This window comes from Cynocephalus volans, chromosome Y (assembly GCF_027409185.1).
Source record: "Cynocephalus volans isolate mCynVol1 chromosome Y, mCynVol1.pri, whole genome shotgun sequence".
NCBI lineage: Eukaryota > Metazoa > Chordata > Mammalia > Dermoptera > Cynocephalidae > Cynocephalus > Cynocephalus volans.
The window spans coordinates 2,706,023-2,714,956 of NC_084479.1; the positions used below are offsets into that span (position 1 = coordinate 2,706,023).

Genomic DNA, 8,934 nt, shown 5'->3' on the forward strand with positions numbered 1-8,934 from the left:
TCCTCCTGACCCCTCCGCCCTCAGCCGCCCCTCCTCCGGCCGCCCTCGGGGGCTCCTCCTCTGCTCCCCGCTGCCCGACCTCACCCTCTTCCCTCCCGCGCCGCTGCTCCTCCTCCCGCGGCCTCCTCCTCCGCGCGCTCCTCCCGCTTCCCTCCCGCTCCACCCCCTCCACCGGCCTCGGGAAACCGCACGCGGGCCAGGATGGGCGCCGCCGCGTCCGCCCGCCCCCGGGCCACCGCGGACAGGAAGGAGGGCGGGGAGGACGGCGCCCCACGCGGGCTGATTCCTGGGACCGAAACAATTCCCGGCGGGGAGGGCGGTCACCTCGCTTGACCCCTTCCCGGGCCGGGGATGTTTGGGGTCTTCCCCTCTGCGCACGTGGAGGTCGGGGACTCAGCCCTGGGGTTCCCGATCCCCCAAGCTGGTCCTGGGAAGGTGGGTAAAGTCCCTGAGGGGAGGCCGAGGAAGCTCGGTAGCTGCAGGAGGAACGCGCAGCCGGCCCTCTTGGGGGGGGCGAGAGGACGCACCTGGAAGCGAGGATCTGGGCAGGTGGCCACGTCGCGTCCCTGCCCGGAGAGCCCCAGAAGGGCGGGCCCGGGTTTCCCACTCTGGGCGGGAGCCCCTCGACCTTCCCTGAGCTCTTGCATTCAGTCTGTGGGATCCCAGAGTTTGACAGCTGGAGCAGAAATCCAAGTAGGCCGTTGCTCGGGAGGAAGCGAGGTCAGCTCCTAAAACATTAAACCTGTATGGTAACTTCTGTTCCCCTCACGTCGCATAGCTGGTGACACTGAAGGCCCAGAGTTGAAGCTGTGTCTTGCTCCAGATCCCCCAGCTCCTGCAGTGCTCCAGGCCCTGGAGGTAAGACGTTATGCCAGGAAATGCCAGCAAGTATCAGAGAGGATTTCAAACACTGTTGAAGTGATAGAAAAAGGTCTAGGAAAAAGTCTAACAGTGATCCAAATGCAGATACATAGGGGAAGAGACTCGAAGAAAATGTCCCAAAATGCTCATTGTAGTTTGCGTTCCTTAGGTGGGATTGTGCAAAAGCTATTTACTTTCCAGAGCCTTTGCAAAATGGTAATATTACTTTTAGAAGGGGAAAAGTTGTTTTAGTAAAGAAGACTGTACAGCAAGGTCTAGGGTTCGATCCCTCTTCCCCGCCCACCACCAAAAAAACCCCAAGAAAAACAAGATGGAAAAATGTGAGGCTGACAGGAGACTATCCAAGGAATCTTTCCTCCTCACATCCCGCTACAACACAGAAACTTCCTTGCTCCGCAAGTACCACCTACCCCTACCTGCATGTTCTGTGCTAGAAATTCCACCACGTGAGTTCTTTTAGTTACACATGAACAATTAAGCGTCCAAGGGAAAGTCACAAAAGCAAATACGTTGTGATGTTGCATGTGCCAGTGTATGTCCCAAGGGCTGGATGTCCCTGCTCTGACACCTTCCCTTCTGATTGGCATGAGTTATCGCCAATGAGGCTGCCACTGCTGTCTTTTCTGTTCCTTCCTGCCCACTGAGTAGTCATCCAACATGGCCATTGTGAAGCTGCATTCCCACCCTCTCGGGCACCTTGTTGTTTCAGAATGTCACAGATCAGGGCACAGATCTATCACAAATCCTGAATGGGGCTGGAGCATATTGGAGTGAAACCAAACTCTATGGAGAGGGGTGAGAAGAGCGGGAGAAACACGTCCACCACACGTCAAAGGACTCACAGAAGGAAAGACAAGGTAAGAAAAGCATCAGATGAAGAACAGGGGTCAGGAACACTGCATCCAATTAGGAGTCCAAAGAGGGGAGGGTCCCTGAAGCTGACAGATCTTCTCTACATGTTCACACTGGTGGCAAATGTGCGTTGTGGAGTTGGGCTGCTGCAGAGAACAGGTTGGAGTCTGTGCAATTAGAATACAATTGTGACTTGTCCACAAATGAAACCAGGGTCCACAAATGCCAACCTCAAGCTGGGACTCAGGAGGCTTTGTGAGACCAAAGGGAAGATGGTTTGTATGAGGAAACTGAGGCTCAAGTGTTCAGATTTCTGAGTTCTGAGCTCTGGCCCTTGGCATGCAGAGATGCTGTCATCCAATCGTTGTTGATTTGTGCAGCAGATGCTCCAGTCCCCCCACCCCACCCCCCAACTCCCTTGGCTGTGTCAGGCTGCCTTTTCCAGAGGATAATGAGGACAACCCTGCACTGACAAGAGATGTCTGAGAGGCTACACCCACCCCCAGGGATTGATTGTGCAGTATAACAGTCCAGCCCCCTTGCCTTGCTGGGACACACTAGTGCCCTTCACACTCCAGCGGTCCCCATGGGATCAGACTGAGGCTAGACTTCTCCTGAAATCGTAGCTTTGCCAGCTCCTCACCTGCCCTGTCCTGCCTCATGTACACGATCAGTCACTCTACGAGAACCCCCACCTCTGTTAGAAGCACCCCTTGTAGGGAGCCCGACCTAAGATAGTCTCGTATGTGCTTGCTCTGGGCTAAGCACTTAGCAAATACGAGCTCGTTTAGTCGTCACGACAACATCTGTGGGTATTCCTAATTTCATCTGCACATTAGTAGAGGAGAAAGTGTGATGGGGCATGCGAGGCAGACAGAGTGGAGACCCTCCCTGAACAAGCTTAATCCACATGCCCACCCACCGCCCCCGGACCACTCTGCCTGAGATAACCGGAGCGGGGTCGTTGCATTTGTCTTCCTAAAAGGAGCTGAAGCAGAGAGCGAGAGGCCAGCACTTGGGGTGACCGAGACCTCTTTATTACACCATTAGCCCTTTTTGACTTGGAACAGGCGTCTGCTGAGTGTCCTTAAAGACTTGTGAGTGGACTTGTGAAGGAGAAGTTGGTAGGGGATGAAAGGGTGCCCTAGCTTTGCGGTAAATCGGGAGGTCGTGTGTGTGTGTGTGTGTGTGTGTGTGTGTGTGTGTGTGTGTGTGTGTGTGTGTGTGTGTGTGTGTGTGTGTGTGTGTGTGTGTGTAATTGGTAGGGAGCATAATGCCTGTCTTTCTTACAGTCAAGCGGGGCTTTCCATGATGGACAGAAAACCCCGTGCACACACAAAACACTGCTGGGGAAAGGAGTCTCTAGTCTTAACTGAGTGCACAGTTCTGCATTCTTTATTTCCTGCACATTAAAACCACAGCCCTGCAGACAACCGAAGTGTGAACGTCGTTGTGACCCATCCTCCCATCCGATCTCAGATGGAGAAACAGCTCAGGAAAGAGTCTACTTAGGCTCTGGGTAAAGGAGATGGAAATACTTCTGTTCTCTTCCTGCCCAACTCGCTGGGAAATTCCTTTCTGAAGCTGTTAAAAGGCGCTCATGGAAACTTGCAGAATACTTTGGTTTTTTGTGCTACCGGCCGGTATGGGGACCTGAACCCTTGACCTTGGTGTGATAACACCGCACTGTAACCCCTGAGCTAGCCGGCCAGCCCACAGAATACTTTCTTTAAAATGCCTGTTAAGGAGTAAATCCAACATGCAAGGACAGAGTTTGAAAATTTTCACTCTATTAGGTTCTGCCTTCTTTCCCCACTCCTCTCCCCAAAGGGGAACCTTATTTTAAAAAGGAAGGTACAAAATGGGATCTAGACACCTTCAATACTTGAGAAGCTTCTAGAAAAGGAAAATCTGTGAAGGATGCAATCATCAAGTCTAAAATGAGAAAAATAAATACTGCCAGAGAAGTCTTGCCCACCTTGTGTAAACCACAGAATGTTCTAGGAAGTGATACCGTTGGGTAATTGTCACATTGTGCTAAGAGAAAAACGGAAATCAGCCGGATTGGGTCTGAAGACAAAATGGTTCATTTTTTGGCATTCTTTAAATGCTGAAATAATTACTCAATTACGAGTGCATGTCATTTATTTCAATAATGCAGATACACGATCCCTGGAGGAGATCAGAAGATCTTGTTTATTCCTGTCTTGATGTCTGAAGAGACCTCTCCCCGGGCTCAGGAATTGGAATGAGGGTTGGCTGGGGTCATCCTCTGATGTTTTATTTCATTGCTTTATGAAAAAACATAAATTTCAGACTCTCATTTGACTTGTAACCAAAAAGTCATTGTTTAGCGTTCGTGTGTGGAAAGGGAGCCTGGGAGCGCTTGTCTCGAGTAAGGCTTCCCTGATTTGTGGAGACGCATCCAGTTTTGAGATGAAGGTTTTTCTCATTTTCTAATCTTCCACTCGAAAGAGATGTGGGGTATTCCCGGAGAGTCAGCTGTGTGGCTGAGCCAGCCAGTCTGTGTTTGTTTCATTTTAGTGCTTTATTGTGCTCTGTCTGTGTGCTCATTGCAAAACAGCGTCTTCCTTGGAATTGATGAATGGCTGTCATGTTTTAGGCAGGCTCGATTTGTCCCTGAGTTATTCAAGTTCAGATTTTTAAACAATTTTAGACCAATTTCTCTCTCAAAGTTAGAAAACTTGGAGTCCCCCACTTCTTTCCTCTCCAGGTCTCCCCTCCCAATACTGTCTTTTACTTCTTTTCCTTCCCATCCCATGGGTTCTGTTCACCAAAATGCTAATGAGGCAACTTCAAGTGTATTCCAGGTGAGCCGTCATTTCCGGAAGACGGAGCTGCCGTGAGCCACCATGCTGCAAGATGCTTCCTCTGAGCTGGTTTTGTCCTGTTCAGGGTTATGATTCTTGTCTCCTGTGCATTTAGAAAAACACATTCTTAAAACTGCAAATCTCTGCTTTATGAGTCAAGCAGAGCAGCTCAGGCTTGCAGAGATAAGAAGGATTTATTTGACACAGAAATGAGCAATCGTTTTTCTGTTGTTTTCATTTAGGGACACTAGGGTTACAAATGAGTCTCTTTTGTAATGTGAATGGAACAGTTTCTGAACACAGGTATCCTCACACAGAGCAACAACCCTGAGATGGTTGTTATATATCAGTGATTCTAAGCTGGGACAGGAGCAATTGTGTCCCCCAGGGAACATCTGGAAATGTCTGGAGACATTTTGCTTGTCACAGCTGGGAGAGGAGTTCTACTGGCATCCAGCAGGTAATGGCCAGAATGCTGCCACATGCCCTACAGTGCACACAACAGCCCAACACAACAGAGAAACAATCTGCTCCCAGTGTCACTGGTCCTGAGGTTGAGAAACCCAATAGAATGTGTGTAATTTATGATAATATTATACTCCCTAGGCTTCATAGTGGGGAAATAAGGTCAAGAGAATGTATCTAGATAGTGCTAAACAGCATGAGCCCTGAGACTGAAGTTCAGCTATCCCAGGTGACCTCCTGTATTAGTCAGGTTTCTCCAGAGAAAGAGTTGCAATAGGAGAGAGAGAGGTTGAGATCATAAAGAATTGGCTCATGTAATTATGGCAGCTGACAAGTCCCAAGTTCTGCAGTCGGCAAACTGGAGAGCCAATGGTGTAGTTCCAGTCTCAGTCTGAAGGCCTGAGAACCCGAAGAGCTGATGGTGTAGTTCCAATCCAAAAGCCAGCAGGCTTGGGACTCAAGAAGAGCTGATGTTTCAGTTCAAGTCCAAATGCAGGGAAAGACCAATGTCAAATGGTCAGGAGGCAGGAGTTCCTTCTTCCTCAGCTTTTTTGTTCTATCCAGGCCTTCAACTGATTGGACAAGGCCCACTCACATTGGAGAGGGCAGTTGTTTTACTCAGTCCATAATTCAAATGTTAATCTCAACCCCAAACACCCTCATGGTCACACCCAGGATAAAGTTTGACCAAATATCTGGGCACCCCATGGCCCAGTCAAGTGGACACATAAAATTAGCCACCATACTGCCTGACTTTATTAGCAGTCACTCTTTGTTTCTGCTCCTGGTTCTGCTCGCAGTGTGGGGGTGGAGCAGCAGTGTCACAGCAGGGCTCCTTGGAACGCCCACCCCAGACCCTGTAGGCTGAGAAGCATTGTATTAGATCCCACAGAAGGGGAAGGTATGGGGGTGCAGGCATTCTAGAAAAACTGATTTTATGATATTGATGCAAAGAGCCGTCTGAATAGTGTTTGCCTTGCCTCATCTCGTAATCAGTAGGGAATTTTTTTTATCACTTGAGAGGTGATGAACCCTACGCCAGCCACTAGGCTGCTTTCACGCTTGCTCTGCATAATAAACACATTGAAGAGCCTGGTTCTTTTTGTGACTCAGCTTTAAGCTGTGTCCTTGTGAAGTTTCATCTGAACTCCCTGGCACAGAAGTAGAACGGGAGAAAAAGCCAGCTGCAGGCCAACCATTCTGAAGGCAGAGCATGATTTTTGCCTTCATTTCCTATGCATCTCCCCTGCCCAGTGTCCCTAGCCAGGACTGGCTACATAATTTGTGGACCACGTTTTGCAGTACCGAATGAAAATGCAGGACTCCTTGTTCAAACACTCTGAAGAATTTCAAGATGGCGACAGCAGAGCAATAACATAAGTGCAGGCCCTTTGTTCCATGGGGCCCTGTGTGACTGCACAGGTGGCAGCCCGTGAACCCAGCCCTCTCTATACCTTTGACTTCTAGTCATTGTGTCCTTTGAAAATTCCAAAAGGACAGCAATTTTCAGCAACAGCAGAGGGGATCCTTTGGGGGAAATGATCTGTGCAAATCAAACCAGGTGTTGCCCAAGCCTTCTCTGGCAGCCCAGTTATCTGCTCAGGGTCAGCATAACCCTGCTGGTGGGGAGAACCTCCACTCACCCTGATTGCCCGGGTTCCCTGGTGTTGGGGGTTACATTGTGCCCCAACCCAAAAGGTAGGTTGAGGTCTTAACCCCTGTGGATATGGCTTTATTTAGAAATAGGGTCTTTGCAGGTGTAATTAGTTAAGATGAGGTTATACTGCAGTAGGGCGGGCCTTTAACCCAATGTGGCTGGTGTCCATATAGGAAGGAGAGAAGAGACACAGAGACCCAGGGAGAAGACCATGTGAAAATGAAGGCAGAGATTGGAGTGATGGGGCCACAAACCAAGGAATGCCAAGGATTGCTGGCAACTGCCAGAAGCTAAGGGAACGGCATGGAACAGATTCTCCCCTAGAGCCTTAAGAAAGAGCGTGGTCCTGCTGACACCTTGGGTTCAGACTTCTGACCTCTAGCGCTATTAGAGAATGCAGCCGTGTTGTTTCAAGCCCCCCAGTTTGTGGTACTTTGTTTCAGTGGCCCTGGGAAACTCGGACACCTGGCAACTTGCTCCCAGGTTCCTGCCACTGCTTCAGTTGGGGCTTGAGTCTACAGCACTCTGTTCACAGAGTCCCAGTCAGTGCCAGGAAATCCCACAAAGCAGATGCCCACCACGGCAGTCCCCAGAAATGTCGCCAAACCTATAGGCCCCATGTATGGCACGCTTCACTCCATGAGTGTGTTACATAAAGTGTAACTGCCAACAAGCAGTATAGACCAGACAAACCAGCAATGTTCATATTTGCCATGTGCTGATTTGCCTTGGACTCCTGACTACCCAGTCTGTATGTAGATGAGGGAAGTATCTCTTTATAGAAGCATTCGAGATCATTTTATTTTGTTTATTTATTTATTATTCCAATACTAGAAAACTTAAATTTGTTTGTTTTAATTTCTTTTTTCTTTTTTTTTTGCAGTATATACTCACCTTTGAATAACCAAGTCTAGATGTTTTAAAGGAGTGATGGAATTAGGATTAAAATAAAGGAATAGAACTTCCAAGGATTGACTGGATTTCAGCTGTGAGCATAAATGTCTGCCAACATCACAAAAGAGGGATGGCCAGACCTGATGTGTTTCCATGGACAGACACAGCACTTGTGATGCAGTCTCGCGAAAAAGTCCAACCTGAATGGGATCAAAGCCTGTGAATCTGATTACCAGCTTCCAGGAAATACAGACAACAGTGGTCCTCACGGTCCCCAAAACTGACACTTACTATCTGCCCCTTTGCAGAAAACATTTGGTGACTCCTGGGCTGGATCAGAACTTGAAAACCACTTTCTCTTTTTCTGCCATGTGAGGATACAGTGGGAAGTTGGCAGTCTGTAACCCGGAAGAGGGTTGGAAGTCTGGTCTCAGACTTCCAGCCTCCAGAACTGTGAGGGACACATGTCAGGTTGTTTATAAGTTACCCAGTCTATGGTACTTTATTATAGCAGCCCAAATGAATGAAGACACCAGGATTTGTCTGTTGCTGTCTCTCATAGTACTACACCGTTTCCCTTAATAGCCCCCATCAAGTTTGTACTTGTGCTTATTTGTGTGATTTTTGCCTCCCAGGGACATTTAGCAATGTCTGGAGACATTTTTGATTGTCAAGACTAGGGAGGTGGGAGGGGCGGTGTTACTGGAATCCAGTGGGCAGAGGCCACTGATTGTAGGCTGCTCAGCCTCATACAGAGCGCTGGACGACAAGACTTATCCAGCCCAAAATGTCAACAGTATTGAGCCTGAGAAACCCTGGGCAAGAAGCAACAGAGGGAAAAAAAACATGTTTTATTCTTCACAATATATCTGCAAAGAGCAGATAAGATATATTTGCTGAATGAATACGGTATTATCTTGTTAATCATATACATCACATCTTCTTGTCAATCAAATAACCTCAAAATCTGTGACCACAGCTTAGACAAAGCCATGTGAGTTACCCAAAATTAAATATTATTTGGAATATCCAAAAATAATTACGTTCTTGATGACATCACAAAAAGAGAGACACCACACTTGATGTGCCTGTAGAGAAAAAACACCACCACTTCTGAGGCAAGCCTGCCCCAAGCCCAAATCTAAGCAAAGCCTCTAGAAAGATTTCATGGATTCCAAAGGTCATTATGAGCAGTTAGAAAGGACATTTACCTACCACAAGATTCCTTTAAGTGCAGAGGTCTTTAGAGCTAGTGGAAAAGTACATATCTTGAGAGCCAAATTCGAGTGATCAATGCTGTCAGCCCTATAAATGCCCTTGGGTGCCTAGAAGAATCAATAATGTGTAAGGGTC

General features: G+C 48.2%; 1 long non-coding RNA gene across 3 annotated transcripts; it reads left to right on the forward strand.

Moving 5' to 3' along the window:
- Positions 1-100: 100 nt before the first annotated feature.
- On the forward strand, positions 101-8,513 carry LOC134368935 (uncharacterized). Of its 3 annotated transcripts, XR_010022579.1 has the most exons (5): positions 101-435; positions 779-858; positions 1,592-1,739; positions 4,883-5,025; positions 7,571-8,513. It is a non-coding gene; the product is annotated as an uncharacterized LOC134368935 (long non-coding RNA). The 3 variants fall into 3 exon arrangements; XR_010022581.1 differs by lacking the exon at positions 4,883-5,025 and having other exon boundaries at positions 107-435; XR_010022580.1 differs by lacking the exons at positions 4,883-5,025; positions 7,571-8,513 and adding an exon at positions 3,027-3,882 and having other exon boundaries at positions 108-435.
- Positions 8,514-8,934: the final 421 nt, after the last annotated feature.